General features: G+C 33.1%; 1 pseudogene; it reads right to left on the minus strand.

Moving 5' to 3' along the window:
* Window positions 1-254: 254 nt before the first annotated feature.
* On the minus strand, window positions 255-1,034 carry LOC148206251 (secreted RxLR effector protein 161 pseudogene; annotated as a pseudogene).
* Between the last annotated feature and the right edge of the window lie 18,552 nt (window positions 1,035-19,586).

Here is a 19,586-nt window from a genome sequence, read left to right on the forward strand (position 1 = left end):
TTATTAACCACAATAAGTGACATAATATATATGAGTCATGACGATAGGTCCTATGATAGTGAGTGTTATCTTCCATGTACCACAATATATATTTCTCTCAACATTAGCTCTCAACTTAATGCATAAACCATATGTTTATGCTAGATCAAAACTAAATGATATCTTCTCAAAATAAATGTGCACAAAAACATATGAGAAAAACATCAAACTGAATAAGAGTTTAATTGAAAATAATAAATGTACTGATAATGAAATTACATCATGGAACCAAGTCCCATTTGCACTACATGATCCTTAAAATTCTTTGGTGGCATGCCTTTAGTTAAAGGATCAACAATCATCAACTCAGTGCTTATGTGTTCAATGACCACTTTCTTTTCCTTAACACGTTCTCTGATGGCTAAGTATTTGATGTCAATGTGCTTACTTCGACATCCACTTTTATTGTTCTTAGCCATAAACACGGCAACAGAGTTGTTACAGTACAAATTTAATGGCCTAGAAATAGAGTCCACAACTCTAAGCCCATAAATGAAACTCTTTAACCATACACCATGCGAGGTAGCCTCAAAACAAGAAACGAACTCAGCTTCCATAGTAGAAGTAGCAGTCAATGTCTGCTTGGCACTTCTCCAAGATATAGCTCCACTAGCTAACATAAAAATATAACCAGATGTTGATTTTCGTGAATCAACGCAGCCAGCATAGTCTGAATCGGAGTAGTCAATCACTTCCAAACATTCAGTTCGTCTATATATCAGCATGTAATATTTTGTCCCTTGAAGATATCTCATTACCTTCTTTGCAACTTTCCAGTGGTCAACACTTGGATTACTCTGATATCTTCCCAAAACTCCAACAACATATGCAATGTCAGGTCTAGTGCAAACCTGAGCATACATAAGGCTTCCAATAGTTGAAGCATATGGAATATTCTTCATGTGTTCCCGCTCAAAATCATTTTTCGGACATTGATTCAAATTGAGTTTATCACCCTTCACGATGGGAGCTACACTTGGTGAACAATCCTTCATGTTAAACCTCTCTAAAACTTTATTGATATAGGTCTCTTGAGACAAACCCAAAATGCCTCGAGATCTTTCCCTATGGATCTTAATGCTAATGACATAAGTGTCTCTCCCATATCCTTCATGTCAAAGTTCTTTGAGAGAAATTGTTTCACTTCATATAGCAAACCCTTATCGTTGGTTGCAAGCAAAATATCATCCACATATAATACAAGGAAACAAATCTTACTCCCACTGACCTTTTGGTATATACATTGATCCATGACATTTTCTTCAAAATCGAATGAAGTGATAACATCATGAAATTTTAGATACCATTGGCGAGATGCTTGTTTTAATCCATAGATGGATTTATTAAGCTTGCAAACTAAGTGCTCATTGTCTTTATAAGAGAATCCTTAAGGTTGTTTCATGTAAACCTCTTCTTCTAGATGACCATTAAGGAATGTTGTTTTCACATCCATTTGATGTAACTCAAAATCAAAATGAGCTACTTATGCCATAATTACTCGGAAGGAATCTTTCTTAGATATAGGAGAAAAGATCTTTGTGTAGTCAATTCCTTCTCTCTAAGTAAACCCTTTGGCAACAAGTCTTGCCTTATGTCTCTCAATGTTGCCTTTTGAGTCTTTCTTGGTTTTAAAGACCCATCTACATCCAATGGATTTTACACATTTAGGCAACTGAATGAGATCCCAGACTTTGTTGGATGCCATAAAATCCATCTCATCTTTCATGGCATCAGACCATAGGTCTGATTCTTTAGAACTTATGGCTTGTGAAAATGTTTTAGGATCATTTGCAGCTCCAATATTGTAGTCAACTTCTTGCAAATACACTACATAATCAGTAGGAATTGCTGGCGTTTTAACTCTAGTAGATCTTCTTAATGTTGCCTCATTATTTTCTTGAGGAAATTGTTGCTCAAGCAACTGTTCAGTAGGTTGATCAATATCATCTTGTTGTTCCTCATTAGCAACTTGATCTGTAAGGTAATTTTCAGTAGGTTGTGAAGCTTCAATTATTGTTTGCCTAACACCCATTTGTGTTTGAGGGGTGTGAATGACAACCAATCTATCACTTGAGCTAGAGGGTTGAGCTTCATAGTGATCCCTTTCATTCCGAATGTTTGGAAACCGATCACTCCCACTAATTAAGTCATTCTCAAGAAATTTTGCATTTCTTGACTCCACAATCCTAGTGTTATGCGATGGACAATAGAATATATATCCCTTAGACTTTTCAGCATATCCAATGAAATACCCACTAATAGTCCTTGGGTCTAGTTTCTTCTCTTGTGGATTATAAATTCTCACTTCAGACGGACATCCAACCTTTGAATAACTCAAACGGTGTCTTTAAGACGACCTTGGTTGGGACTCGGTTTAATATATACGCATCCATCTTCAGTGCTTCAGTCCACAATAATTGAGGAAGTTTTGAATTACTCCTCATACTTCACACCATGTCCATTAAAGTTATGTTCCTTCTTTTTGTCACATCATTCTGATCTGGAGAACCAAGCATAGTGTATTGGGCAACAATTCCATGTTCTTGAAGAAACTTCGCAAACGGACCAGGTGTTTGTCCATTCTCCGTGTATCTACCATAATACTCTCCACCTCTATCTGATCTCACAATCTTGATTTGTTTTCTGCATTGTAGCTCAACTTCAGCCTTAAAAATTTTAAAGGCATCCAAAGCTTCATCCTTAGAACGAAGTAAGTAGAGATACATATAACGTGAGTAGTCATCTATAAAGGTGATGAAGTATTTCGGACTGCTTGCGTCCATATCCGGACAACAAATATTTGTATGAATAATTTCTAGTAAACTTGAACTCCTCTTAGCACCTCTTTTGGACTTGTTAGTTTGCTTACCCTTTATGCAATCCACGCAAGTCTCAAAATCAGTAAAATCCAAAGTACTAAGTGCTCCTTCATTTACTAATTGCTTAATTCTCTCAATGGAGATATGTACCAATCTACGGTGCCATAAAACAGAAGAATCCTCATTCATAACACATCTTTTTAACCCGGCAGTAACGTGCATAGAATCATAAGCGATATTGTTTTGCAAAATAATGGAATAAAGACCATCACACAATTCACCAAAACCAACAACTTTAGATTTATTCATTAAGGTAAAACCAGAATATGAAAAATTAAAAGAAAAACCCAAAGGTATAAGTCTTGAAACAAAAATCAAATTCTTAGAAAAACAAGGAACATAAAATGTCTTTTCCAAACGCAAAACAAAACCACTACTTAAAACTAAGTTGCACGTTCCAATGGCCTCCATATGTGAGCTCATCTTACTCCCTGAGTAGATGTATTGCTTACTTCCCACTGGCCTCCTTAGGTTTTGCATAGCCTATAAGGTATTAGAAACATGGATTGTAGAACCAGAATCAATCCACCATGTGTTATGATTAAAACTAGTCAAATTAGATTCATAACAGACAAACACAAATGGAGATTTATCAGATGTCGTAAACTGCTCATCAATAGCCCTTAGTAAATCTTTGACATTCTCATATTGGTCAACTGAACCTCAGATCCCAGCGAAAATGTTGGTTTTTATGAACGTTACGGAGAGACGATTTGACCTCTCCCATTTTTCATAAAGATCAATGGCATCTGAAGTGCTAGTCTCAGTAATACCCGATGATTCTGGTTTTCTAATAGCATAGTCAATGTCCATCCAGCCTAAATGAAGAAGAACTTTTTCCTTCCAAACCTTATAATTATCTCCTTTCAACTTGGGAATACCACACTTGATATCAGAAGAATTCACAGATTGAGAAACTGCAAATTCAAAGTTACATGCTTATTATATAATTTGAGACTAAACTAAATGTCATGTTTTACCAATGCAAACATGTCTTTACCAATGAGTTTATTAACATAAAACTTGTCTATGGACTAAAGTCTTACTCAATTAGACTCATTATCTTAATGATAAAACTATCAAATTATGTTCCTTTTTCTTAATTCATGTGGGTAAATTAAGAAATATAATTTGATATTTTATTCTAATTAATCATATAAATATGAAAAAATTCATGTGGGTAGATTTTATCATATTAAATATAATTATTTACAACTAATGTTTATCATGTAGCAAAACTTTATATACAATTTTAATTGATTAAAGATGTTGTGGCTACTCTTTAATTTATTAAATATATATTACTACTAAAACATTAATAATATATAAATATTTACATAAAATTCTTAATATGTTTAATTAATATTTAATTAATCTAAAAACATTTAAACATATATTATATATGTTACGTATTGAATTTATATGTTAAATAAATATAAAACAAAAAATTAATTAAATATCAATTAAACATATAACATCATTCTCGTATAGCCATTAAAGTTTGACTAAAAAAAGAATAAAGCTGCAATGCATTAAGAAATAATGCTGCGTCAGGTTATTAAAATGACCTATAAAATAATAAAAAACAATTTGAGAATGGTTGAATTCTCCAGTGCGTGGCAGAGAGGATTAACCCTCACTTTCTTTATAATTTTGCAACGCGCAAAAATCAAGAAAAAGAATAGGGTTTAGAGACTGTAGAAACCCTTTTAATCAATATGCTTATGTGTGCATGTCAAATCTAACGACTCTAATAAATACACGTGTGTAAGATCCCTTGACTTAATAGGCGCAAGTCAATGTTCAATCATTAATTGCGCCTGCAATTCTGTAAAGGGGAAAACTGAGAATTTTCCTAAGCTCAGCTATTAACATGGAGACACGCGTCAAGAAAAGTTACAGATCATGAATTGACCCAAAAACTGAAACGCAGAAACATGGTTTCTTCTTCATATAACTAACGTTGTGTTTATTTGGACGTAATTTATTGTTTATGAGTATCAGCGAGCGATGGAAAGCAATGAAAGTCGTGTTCACTTGATGGAATTTGCGCGTAAGGAACACGATTGAATTGCGGGATGTGCATCTTTTTGGTCACCAGCTATGTTGAGAAGATTTGGAGGGATCCGTAGCATAATTACTCATGTACCCCCCACATTTAAAAAATTTCCACGTCCACTGTTGCATGTTTTATATAATATTGGAAGCTGCAAGCTACTATGCACTCACACGAGTAACTCAAAAGCTGTAATTTGCAGAAGAGATTCAAACAGACGTTCAACCATGCGCCTGTGCTTCAAACAGACGTTCAACAGTGAAGATTCGCGCATGCATTAGTCACAGTACACACTTTTCAATAACTTTTGACCATGTCGAAGAAGGATTAAATAGTGGCAGGTGTGGTTGTTGTTGTGTTAATTGCAGAACCTACAAGAGCATTGTGTGGTTGTGTTAATTGAAGAAGCAAGAATAGCATTAGGTTGTGCAAGTTCATGAGCTGCAAGTGCAAGTGTGTTTCAGTGCTTTTGGAAGAGAGAAAGCTAAGGTGAGCTTTGATTGTAGTTGTTTAGAGCTTCTGTCTATCGTTTTTATGTTGCAAGTGATAGAGGTAGATGAAGACATCAGCTGGATTGGTGGAGGTGATGAAGAACAAAGTCGTTGATGAAGAAGATGAGTGTGCGCGAAGGTGGAGAACAAGAACGATTTCAACGTATTCGGATCAGAGATGGAGTATCCGGTTACACGATGAATGAAGAAATTGATGCCAAATCGTATCCGGTTATAGTCATGCGTATTCGGATACGACATGGTTTGAACGTTGTGGCTTGGATCTGATTACACAGCCCATCGTCGTTCCTTGCAAGTCCTCCGGTTTGGTTCGTCGTTGGCAAAGTTTGGCGTGGAGAAGGTCGCAGCGCGCATCTGATGCAGGTTTAACCAGTGGACGAAGTTGTCCGTGATGATGGAGGATGGAGGCAACATTTGATGGTCCTTCAACCAGCAATGACAGTTTGTGATTGGTGAAGCATGCACCGAGGTTGCTTTGACAGGTGAAGCAGTGGACGAAGGAGGAGGATGGGTACACATGAGGATGTTGAGAAGAACGCAGATCTGGTGTTATTGGTTCAAATATGATAGGACTAACGATTTGTTTGTGATGGTTTGTGATGCAGGTCTTGTTAGAGTGGTGAAGGACAAGCTTGAACATTCAATTGCAAGCTCTTCCGTCGTGTAAGTTCATGAAGCACCATGTGTGTTGTGTGTAGGGAAGAAGTTGGTCATGCTTTCTTTTAGTATTTTGAAGGTGTTGGACCGGAGTTGTTGCTTTTGGTGAAGAAGGTTCTTTGTGCATGTTTTTGTCCACCAAGCACGAGTTATTTCTTTGGTTGAAGAAGCTTATGTGTGAATGTTGTTTGGGCAACCAAGATAATTCAGTTTCTTAGTTGAACATTGAAGATTTTGACTCATTTCTCTGTATTCATTGAACATTGAAGATTTTGACTCGTTTATCTGTATTCATTTCTCTGCACCTGGTTCATGAATTGGTTCTACTTTGTTCAAGGTAGATTATGAATTAAAAATTTTTTACACATTGCTTTTGAACCATGATCTAATATTATCATATTCACAGGTTTCGTGTTACATAGTTGAAAAACATAGATAATTATCACCCAACTTGGCAAGTCAAGAATCAGTGAATCTTTTAGTATATTTATGGTTGGGGTTTGAGTGTTTTGGCTAATTCATACTTGGAAATCCACATACACAGATCTTCAACAGATAAGTGTGATTGTTTGTTCATTTTTAATTAATATAAGAATGCGTTTTTAATGTGTTAGTTAAATATATGTCCTTTAATTTTAGTAATATATGAATGGGCTTAATACCCTATTTTGTCCCCAGTTTCGCTCGACAATGTCAATAGAAGAGAGAGAAAAATAGTTAACACCGTTTGTACGGATTTAACGGAAAGGATTTCATTGATATAAATTTTATTAAGTAAGGACGTAATTGATGCACTTTTTAACGGATGGACTAATTTGACATTGTCGAGCGAAACTGGAGACAAAATAGGGTATTAAGCCTATATGAATGTATTAGTTAAATTTGTTTATATATGAATATATGATAATATGAATAAGATATGTTTCATGAATATATGAATGCATGATTTTAATTATAGTATGATTATTTGTTTAAGTAAAAATAGATGGAAGAAGAATTAGATTTTTCGTACTTAGACCGTGAAGATATAGATGATGATGTGGTTGGTGTAGACTTTAATATAGTCGCAATGCTACATCAACAATTACAAATAACGACGTCACTGGCTGCACTAACAATGTTATGTATTGTTTGTAATGCCTTGAATATATTGAATATGTGCTCGAGTGATCTAAGTAGTGTTAGCACTTTCCTTCCCGACAAAGACTGTCGGAGGCAACAATTAATGTCGTATTTGGTGCATACTAATCGATGTCGTGACATTATTCGGATGGGTCCAGAGGCGTTTATTAATCTTTGTGAGAGACTAAGGACAACTGAGTTAGTTAAAGACGCCATTCGCTCGACAATGGAGGAACAAGTAGCGCAATTTCTTCATATAATTGGGCATAATGTTAAGAATCGAAGTGTCGCATTTTTCGTCCATCGATCTAGGGTGACGGTTAGCAAACACTCTCACAATGTGTTGGATGCTATTTTATCTCTAGAATCAGAATTTTTAACTCAGCCATCAGGAGACGAGGTTCATCCATATGTCTTAAACAATAATCAGTTTTATCCTTACTTTAAGGTAATCATATGAATCTGTCAGTTTTGATGTAAATTTACGAAATGATGTTTATGTTATGTAGTTGTATGATGACTTCTTAATTGGATGTTTAGGATTGCTTAGGGGCCATAGATGGTACTCATGTTCGTGTAAGGGTACCAAGAACAGATGCTCCGAGATTTCGTGGAAGAAAAGATTGGCCAACTCAAAATGTTTTTGCCGCATGTGACTTTGAAATGAACTTCACATACGTTCTAACTAGGTGGGAAGGCACATCATCTGATTCTAGAATCTTAAAAAATGCTCTTGATAGAGATGATCCGTTGGTCATCCCCAAGGTAATTTTATCCCATTGGGATGTTATGATTGGTTGTTTATTAGTTAGTAAATGCTGATGTTATGCATTATTGTAGGACAGTACTATCTTGGCAACGCTAGATTTATGGTTAAAAGTACGGTTATGACACCATACAGAGGCGTCAGATATCATCTTAAAGAATTCACACGCAGAGGACCACAAAATGCACACGAGCTCTTTAACCATAGACATTCATCATTGAGAAATGTTATTGAAAGAACATTCGGTGTGTTGAAGAAAAGGTTTCCTATCATTGCAAGTGGCATTGAACCACATTATGGATTGGAGACAATGACAGACATTATTTTAGCTTGTTGTATCCTACACAACTTTATTCGTGGAGTTGATAACGATGACCCATTGCTTAATGTGGTTGATAATGAGTTAAATGAAAGGGAAGAGCATAATGTGTCATCTTCTCAAGTTCGAGAAGATGATTATAGGGTTGGTAGTACTATTAGGGATGCCATTGCTGATGAAATGTGATGAGATTATCAAAATTCATAGTTATTGTAATTGATAGTTTTTTATGACTCTGTTCTTTGAATATGACATGTACTTGGTTTTATGATTAACTGAACTTCACTTGTTACCATTTTCTTTATGAAATAGGAATAATATGGACAGGGGTAAGGGAACAACCATTGAGTCATCTGCTGGTACACGAGAGTTCATTAAATGGACTGAGGACATGGATGCTAGGCTTTTGCATTCTATGATCGAGGAGACTCGTTTGGGTAATAGGATTGATGGCAGCTGGACCACCCAAGCGTATAATAACATGGTTCAATACCTTCATAGTTGTGGTTATGTTAATGTTAGTAAGAATAATGTCAAAAATCGTCAAAAGGTATTGAAAGACAGATGGCGTGAGATTCATGACCTCTTCGGTGGATTGAGCGGATTTGGTTGGAACGCTGTAACTATGAGATTTGAAGTTGAGGACGAAGTGTGGGCTGACCTCATTCAAGTATTTGTTAAATATTCAGACATGATAGATTTTTCAAATACATAAGTTCAACCACTATCTGTTTCATGTATAATGTTTCAGTTAAGGTCAAGTGCAACAAAGTGGAGAGTGAATAGCATCAAACACTACGATTTAATGGTGGAGTTATGGGCTGCAGATCGAGCAACTGGGAGTGGTGTAAGGACCGGTCGACAAGCGCGTCGTCAACGGGTTGGGCGTCGTGTACAGGTTGATCTGAATCAGAATATGGAGTACATTCCTGAAGAGCCTACCTATCAGGAGTATAGAGACCCAACTCCACCATCACCTCCTCCATCCGTGGATGAGTATAGTCCAGGGCAAACTCAATCTGTGCCATCCGTTCCATCTGGAGGAACATCATCCTCACGAGGTTCCAAAAGGAAGGCACCTATGGTCGATGTGATAGATGCGCAATTTGATAAGTTGACCACCAGCCTCGATGGTTTCACAAATGTACTTGACTCTACAAATGTTCACTTCGGTGTAATTTCTGGTGCTGTCGTGCGTCAAGTCTCAGCAATGGAAGATAGAAATCAAATACTCCGTCGTAGGTCCACATACACATACACAGAGGGCGACATTTACAAAATGTTGAGTGCTACGAATATTGCTGATGAAAACTTGCTCGATCAATGTTATGATTTCTTATGTTCAAACCCCACATGTACAAAGAGGTTAATGGGACTTCCACCGCACAAGAGGTGTAACAAGTTATGTAAAATGATATCGGGTGGTGAATGTTATAATGTTTTGCTTACTTTGTAGTTCTGTTTCTCAATTATACTATTACATCTTGGCCCTCATCCATGTTTAATATTGAAGTTAAGGTTATGGTTATGATTTAATTATTTGTCTTTAATTATTCTTATTATTAATATTCTTTAATTTGTTATGACTTAACTTGTGCATGTTTTTATGTATGGTTTTGTTGAAGAAATTGTTAAATGGCCTCATCATCAAGCAAAAGGCCTAGAAAAAGTCGTAAGGGAAAAGAAACCGTAACTGAGCCAGAAGATGGAGCCTATGTCAGACCATCTCTTGTAGAACAATTAGATCAGCGTTGTTTCTTCAGTCATACCATCAGATGGAAAACTACGCAACTGATTTCTACACAAGGAATATTGTCGTTCCTAAAATAATGAATTTCGAATCATTTGCCGGTTCGAACTTATATTTTCAACATCATCTTCTATTTCAAGGAGTGGTTGAATTTTTGACATTGCAGGGAACCTTCTATCCAGATTTGATCAAAGTTTTCTATTCAAATCTTAAGATTTCTACAAATGGATATTTGCTCAGTGAGGTCAACAAGAGAAGAATTAAATTGAAACCTGCTGATTGGTTGAATGTTGCTAATTTGAAGTATGAGGGTCAAAAATTGTGTTATTCTACTATCCCATACGACTTTCCCTATGATAGGGATATGACATTAGCTACTATGGTTAGACCGGACATGCAAGGTGAACGAATTAAAACAGTTGGATCTTTGAATATTAATGATAGACTTCTGCATTATGTTATTGTCCACATGTTGACTCCACAACCTGGAAATTTTGCAAGGTTATTGTAGGAGGATATCTTTATGATATGGGTGCTTAAAAATAATATAGCTATCAATTGGCCTCATCACATAATGCAACACACGCTTAAATGTAAGGTCGGTGACACACCCCTTCCGTACGATGTCCTTATCACCCAAATCATGCAATATTGTGGAGTACATGTTAAGGCCGATGCCAGCACTCATATTGGGACAATACATCATTTTTCAATTAATTCTTTGAAGAGGTTGAATATTGTTAATGTCAACGGTGTTTGGCAACACGATGTTGGCGATGATGAAGAAGAACAACAACCACACCATCATGACAACCCTGTGCAACCTCCTCCACATCTTTCACATCCTAATATGATGACTCAAATGTGGGAGGGGGTAGATTTTCAACACAGAATGCAGGGAATGGAACAAATGCAGGTGCGGGTTCAACGTATTGAAGATAACTTATCAAACCTATCTCTCGACATGAACCGACAATTTGCTCACTTGAATCAAAATGTTAACTTAATTCTTCACCATTTAGATGATTAAGTTGCTTAGTATTCCGTTACTGCATTACATGACTTTTTTCCTGTACTTCACTTATGTGATTGATTTCTTACATTACCTATTTTTGAATTGTACTTGCTTTCACATCAATTTGCATACTTCTATTTATTGTCAACTTAATTAACTGCATATCAGATGGTTAAACGAATAATTGATGAAGTGGAAGAAGTAATTACTCAAACAACAAGACTCAATGCGGCTCTTGAACGCCAAATACAGGCCATAGAGCGTCAAAATTCACTATTAATGGCTAGGAATCAATCATCTAATCCAACTTCGGAAGAAATTCATAACTTATTACGGGCGATGAACATTCACGATGACAATTTATTCAGACAGTGTTTCAACTTTCTATCTTCACATTCATCCCATACAAGACGTTTAATAGGGATGCCGACACAATATCGTTTCAATAGATTGCTTACATACCTCACTAAAGCAACTTCATCATGATCTATACCAAATATATTTGTATGTTATTATGTTCGCAGTTTTTATATTATGTCATGTAATATATTATAACTTCGTCTAATTATCGGTTGTATTCAAAATTAATAAATCTCACCTCCATAACAAATAAATTCATACTACTTGGAAATAAATTATATTACAAACAAATACTATTGTTTCAAATAAATTCATTTTACTCAAATTTAATTTAATTACTTATAAAAAATATTTATAATAATTATTTTTAATTTTTTACTCTTCATAAACACATTTACAATTAAATATAACATTAACAAATATCATTTTATATTACTTTAATTTCTAGGAGCATTTTGGTAATATTTATTTTCTACCAATTAAACAAATTTTTTAAAACGGTCACATCAATCAAATCTTACACTAATTCTTACAAACTTTATCTCTAAATCCACTCTCAATTACCTCCAAATTCACTCAAATAAACACAAAAAAAATTACCTTCAAATCTCCTCAAATCCACTCAATCACTCTCCCTCAAATCATCTCTCTCAATCACCCCCAAGTGAACACACCCTAAACAAATGAAGAAAAGCAAAAGAATTTTTCAATGGATAAAAAAAAATCCTGAAACGTGAGAGAGAGAAAAAACGAACAGACAGAAATTGTTCATCGTCTTCAAGCTTTAGACAGATCCTCTTGACCCGATTTCAATTTTATTTTCGCTTTTAAATATAAAAGCTCCATTTAAGATTACAAAAAAAAAATTGTAATCAGGTTTAACATTAATTTGGGAATTTTGTTTGGATTAAATGAATCAAAATAATAAAACCCATAAATCTAAAAATCAAAATCAACGAAAACATGCAAGGCAGAGGAATAAACCAGGCTCTGATACCAAATGATAAAATAGCAGAGTATAAAATTGACCTAAACATGTTATATTAACATCACAGTAACACCTGATCAAAAACAGCGGAAGCAAAATGAAAGAATAATGTGCGTACCTCCTGCCATTGCAATTTTGTAATCCAAAAACATGGTGTATTTTCTGAATAGAGGAGTATGCTTAGTAATCAAAACTGAGAGTAACACATTCCCTTATATAAAGTCTGGCCATCACAGGTTCAAAATTAATGGGTTTTACGTTTAAACAAAATTAATAACTGCTTTATAACCTTTATGCAGTTAAAATAATAAAAATAATGGCTTAATGGACCACTTTTTGTTCCTTAAAAACTGAAAATGCTATAATATTTATTTTATATTTAAAATAATGCTAACAAAAGAATGTCCAAAATCCTGAACCCCTGAAACTAGTTCAATGGTGCCCAACTACGCCAAGTGACATTGAACGGCCATTGGAAAATGAGCGCTCAGTGCCCTGTTTGGGCGTTTAGCGCTATCAGAAGATATAAAATTCATTTTTTCTCACTTTGCATGTAACACCCCAAATTTTGGGATGTCACAGATTTACAAAACTTTTCAAAACTTAACTCTGATTGCGAGATATGGTTTTAAATAAAAACTTTCATTTATCATAACTGAATTTAGAAAACTTCATAAATCAAATTGAATAACACAATGTTCATAGAATCCCATTACAAAACTATTAGGATCAAAATTAAAATCTCATAATTCTCCCATGTATCTCGCCGCTCAACCTCATTTTAGCAACATCTGTAACAACATCTACTTCCCTACAAGTACGATCGTCGTAGGTGGAAACCACAATCACAACATGCAAGGGTGAACTAACAGAAAGAAGACATATAAACACACATAAGTATTAAACATCAACTTAGAATAATATTTCCGAATAGTGACACCACATACGTCATAAATCATCAAATCATTAACCACCCCACTATTAGAATTCCAAGTCACCCACATATAATCATACCATTATTTCATCACAATAACCAACTCACTCAAACTCACTCAGTCATTCACCAACTCATACCTCAAGTTCTTCAAAACCATTCACTATATATTAAATCACTACCGGATTGCATGCACCCATAAGGTCAAGTGTCACCTCCCACCACTCTCTAGAAGACTTCATCGACAATACACCACTTCCCACCACTCTTTTAGAGCTTTACCGGGCAAGTATATCACTTCCCACCACTCTTCTAAAACTTCACCAGGGAAGTATACACCCTCCACCACTCTATTCTCAGATAACTTCACTGGACAAGTACTAATGCTACTCCCACCACTCTTTCAGAAACTTTACTAGGCACAACACAAATATAAAACCCAATTCCATAAGGAAAAAAAAAACGTACCATACTCTCACTCCCACCCTATAAACCCGCATATACCCAACGTGCTCAAGACAATTATTAAGCAACAACAAAACAATAACAAATCAACCCAAACACATAAATAGTTCAAGTTATATTAAACACACTCCCTTTTTAATTCGTTGGTCCACCCCTAAAAATAATTCTCAAAAGCAAATCATGCATTCATAAAACCATACATTACGTGAAAGTACCCCTGCAACCATTCTTTGGCAATCCAAAAGGGAGTATCAAAACATAAGTAATATATTATAATTTAAACTTGGGTAAAACAAGAACAAGCAAATGCATGCAACCACAAAAGGTCCGATGCTACACAAGAAAACAAAGACCACTTTCCTTTAAATAAAATCTGCACTGTACACTTACTATCCCTAACATTGTTCACGTGAAAATGAAAACAATAACATGGACATGTACCAAGAAAGGAGTTTCATGCTCAAGTTAAACTTTCACATATAATAATATACACACTGCATCCACGGTAATATACGTATATATACACAAAATGAAACATATTTTTCATGAAAACTCCCATTGTACATACCCTAAGTAATTCTGAATGGAAACAACATCTCTCATACCATCATATCCAAAACAAATTCACAAATAAAGGAAACCAAGACAAACATATAGCATACCACCATTGTACCGAGAAATGGAAACAAACATAACATGTATTAGAACAACACCCAAACTTTTAGAAATAAACTTAGTTAACTACCCCTACACTTCCTTTCCTTCTTTTTACGTGCACGCATACAAAAAGAACCGAGAGCATGAAACCATCGTAATATCCCTTACACGTTTACCCAAACAGATACTCATATTATAGATTATAACCCAATACAAATCAAAGTAAAGTTTAATAAGCTTTCTCTTTTCCCTCACGTTGCAACTTCAAGATCTCCCTCCTCAAGCCTATATTTGGTCTTCAAATTTCTCTTCTTCCTACCGCTGCCGCTAGCTCTCACGTTCCCTAGGTTAAAATGTGCCTTGCCTAGGGTTGGTTATCTTCTTATATTCCTTTTTGAAATCTGGATATAGTTTAAAACAAAAACCACCAGAAAATCTTGAATATCCCACGATCTACTCTCCTCTTAAAATACCCGTTACCCTTTTTAAACATCCTAAAACTTCCCACTTTTAACCCAAAATAAACTAAATAATTTGTTATTAAAAAAAATAAAACCCTTTCTACACCAAATGAAACTACCTGTGTTAAAAGAAAAAGAAAGAATCTCACGTGAAGTCTCTCCCTGCATCAATTCTCACCATATCCATTATTAATGCAAAATAAAAAGAATAATAAAAACGCCATTTTCTCTTTCATATTCACTCCCCTTTTCATCCAAAGTAAATCTGCGAATCTTTTTGCTTTTCCAATTCTTCAATTTCTCTTCCTTCATTTAATGCCAACATCCATTTAGCAATTAATTTTCTCTCTCTTCCCACTGAGTGGGTTCCACGGAAAAATTGAAGAAGAAATAATCAAGCAAGAAAATAACACCTAATGAAAGTTTAACACAAGACATTTTCTACTACAAAAATATATGCAATTTTAGTAGGATTATTTTTTATGTCATCGGGGTTTAATCCTCGAAAAATATAATTCTCATAATTGAAAAAACCCTAGAAGAAGCTGTAGAGGTAAATAATTATTGACGATTTTATTTTTTCAAAACTGCTGGAATTAGTAGAGGTTTTGCAAAAATAGTTGGGATTGGCAGAGGTTTTGCAAAAACTGTAGGGATTGGCAGAAGTTTTACAAAAACTGTCCGGATTTGCAGGAGTTTCGCAAAAATTGTCGAGATTGGCAAGGGTTTACATAAACCGTGAGAAGTAACATGGTTTTGCAAAAACTGCCGGGATTGATAAGGGTTTTGCAAAAACCGTCGGAATTGACAAGAGTTTTGTAAAAACCGACGGGATAAGTAAAGGTTCCACTCAAACTGCCGAAAATGTGTATAAATTAACTTTTTTTTTATTGATTGTGATAAAATTAATTTTGATAACAAAATAAACAATCAAATAATATAAACTAAAATTGAATATTATTATATAAAATAAATTATATTATTCATCGTATTAACATGATTCATACAATTGTTCATACATATTAATCATAAAGCATAAACCTTGTATTGACAATCAAACTTCTCTATTCATTCTCAACACAAATCTACAAAACTTATTTGGCTACACTACTCAGTCATTACAGAACACATTAGTTACAAGGTAATCATACAATACATATGTAGTTTAGCTTGACTACTTTTTTAAGACTTTTCGCCACTTAATGTTTAAGATCCTCCAAATGCGGAATCAAAGCACGTTTTTGAGTTTTTCAACATCATTCAGCCAATCCTTATTGAAACCATAATTACGCAGATCTTTTAACAATTCAACAAATTCAGAGTGGCTTCAGTGATCTCAGCAAGTTTCGTATTTGTTATATGTTGAAAATGTAAAGTTGTGAAAGGAAAATAAACTATTACGATATAATCATTTCGTATTATTCACTCATATGGTTTACATTAGCATTAAAATACTAATTTAACATACATCCAATTTACCCAAACACACCAATTTTTACTTAAACGTCTATAAATTACAAAAATACTAAATTTACACTACAATCACAACTAAAACAAGGTCTAGCTTCCATTATCTCAAAATAACAACTCAACTCAGAAACGTTTCGCAAATCACTTGAAACGCAAGACGAACCTACGAGACACCAAATTGGAAACGGACAAAGTCCTTAGAACTCTAAATCCACCAAGAACAAGAAAAGGAGCTAAATGATACATGCAAAAGAGGTTCCATGCAGGTCATAGATCCATACAGGTCATAGATCAAAGCGAAAAAGGATAAAAATGAGTAAAAATTTACTCGTTCTAAAATATACTACATTGAAAACTCCTATTCTTAATACACATACTTTTTTTTATAAAATAAATAAATTTATAATATAAACCAATTAAAAATATTTAGAAGTGTATGTTTTAAGTATGATTTTTTATTATTTATTTATTTTTTATAATAAAGCCGTACCTAAAACATATCATTTTAACTTTTTCAATTTTTTTATATTATAAATTTATTTACTTTATTTCATATAAATACATTTCTATTTTAATAATTTTATGAAAATCGTCTGTATGATTTCGGTGTATGTAAGTATAACTCATTTATGTAGAAATTGTAAAAGCATTTTACAACTTCAGTATAATTTATTTTTGGAAAATGTCATTCAATCCTTATACGATTATGGAAGCTTGGTTTTTTTTTTGAAGAAGTCACTTAACCTAAACACAACTTTTGATTCACTAAAAATTGTTCAAACCTTCCACAATTTTGATTAGTGTACGACTAATTACATTTAATCCTAATAGAAGTTGTCTTTTATCTCTGCCACTTCAATAGTTATACAAAAGTCATTATGTACTTTCACAACTTTAATTTCACAAGTCAGAAATTGTAAAAAATGCTGACAACTTCTTTACAATAAAGTTGTGTCAACCGACACAACTTAATCATGAATATAAGTATTTTAAAAAATCAACTGAGAAACATCATTTCAAAAACAAATTAACCAGTGAAAAAATTCTCAAAAATCGTATTTTTCTTATTTTTTTAAATAAAAAGTCGTAACTGATGTACACGACTTTGTTTAACATGTGTGATGGTGGTAGAAGAATGGACTGAAAAGAATCAAATATATAGTATTTTCCTTCTCAATTCAACTTATTTATTAACCGAAAACAAAAGATAATAATAACTTAAAAGATAATAATTTTTTAGAAATTACAAATTGGTTTCTTAATATTTTTTTTCTCGATTGAGTTTTTATTTTGAAAAATTGTTACAATTAGGGTTGTCATTAGTTTCATACTAACATCATTAAAAATGTATAAGAGTTTTTTTTAAATACTTTTTTATTTTTCTTAAATAATATTTTTTACCACGTATCAAATTAACATTATACTACATGACAATGACAGTGTGACGTGGCAGTGGTAGTTCTACGTGTGAATGTTATACCCCATGTCATTATATTAGTCTCAATTTAATCTGTGTATTTTTATTTTATCTAAACTTAGTTTTAACTTCTTAAAAAATTAAACAATTTTGTCTCTCTATAATTCAAACGGACTTTAATTAATATATAAATTTAAAATTGATATTTTTATTAAATATTTTTAAAAAATTAGAGTAAATTATGTGGAAAAAACAATAAGTACACTTAATCTTTGTTAAAAATATTTAATTAACTTCATTTCTAATATATTAAACTATTCAATATGTTTTATCTTTTAAAAAATTTAAAAGAGTTTGAAAGTTACAAATTTTAATAAAAATATTTAAAAGATGTGATTCAATTGAGTAATGCAATCCAATTTTATTAATAATCACAAAACTACACAAACTTTACCCAACTTAACTTTTTTATTGAATTGAACAATGATTTTATTTAAATCCTATCAACTAATAATAGTTTACATGCTTGCACTCTACTAAAAAAACTAAAGGTTAAATTATTTTCTCCACGAAATTTTCTCTAATTTGTTAAAAGTATTAATAAAAATAATCAATTTTGATAAAAATATTTATATAATATTTAAGTACAAATTAAATTTTGTTTGAATTTGAAAAGGAATAAAATTATTTAATTTTAAAAAAGTTAGAACTAAATTGAAACAAAATAAGAATAGAGAGACCAAATTGAAACTAATCCAATGACACTTGGTATTATTATTGCCTCATCACACTATTATTGTCACATGACACAATGTAGTTTGACACGTGACAATTTTTTTAATATATAAAAAGATAAAAAATAAAAAAAAATATTTAAAAGAATAAAAAAAATCATGAACTAACACATGACATCATGTTTAACAGGGTTAGTATGAAATTAACGATAAGAACTTGATTGTATCAAATTTTCTAAAATAAAAACTCAAATTTTCTAAAATAAAAACTCAAATTGAAAAAAAAAATTGAAAGACCGATATACTATTTCCAACAACAAATGAAAACCACTTGAATGATAAAACCTAATATAAAATATACACTTTGAAGATGAAAAAAAATATAATAATAAAACACCAACTATGTACGAATTAATTTTTATAGATTATTTATTTGATATGTAAATAAAAGAAGGTGATTTTCAATTTCTATACTATTCACAATGTATGTCAAACAGGGAATAATTTCTGCAAAATTAATGCACCAATGTCTATGAAGGTTGCAAATAATATTTCAACCTTAAATGTTACCATGTTCAATATTCAACAGTAGAAAGTAATTGGAATTTCTATGGTTCCATAACAATAATAGATTTAATTAAATGTATTCAATTAATGTAATTTCCAAATATTTATTTATACCCTTAAATCATACAAAACTAAATCATTAAATATTTAGAGAAGAAAAATATTTATAAAAATGTTTATTTGAGTTTGAGACGTTCTTACTACAATGGTATAGGTTTTTTGTTAGAAGAGGACAAATTTGGGATCCAAGAAAATTAAAGGCAACAGTGGAGGGATTTTTTCTTCCTGCACCCTATAAGCTTGATGAAATGACAATATTAACCTCGCTTTCTTCCTCCATGTCAAGCCCTGTACCAGCGGCATCACACCTCTTCACATTCATTGGAGGAAGGAAAAGAAGAGAAGCATGGGAAGGAAG

Source organism: Vigna umbellata, chromosome 1, assembly GCF_029865625.1.
Source record: "Vigna umbellata cultivar VRB3 chromosome 1, Vumbellata_1.0, whole genome shotgun sequence".
Lineage (NCBI taxonomy): Eukaryota > Viridiplantae > Streptophyta > Magnoliopsida > Fabales > Fabaceae > Vigna > Vigna umbellata.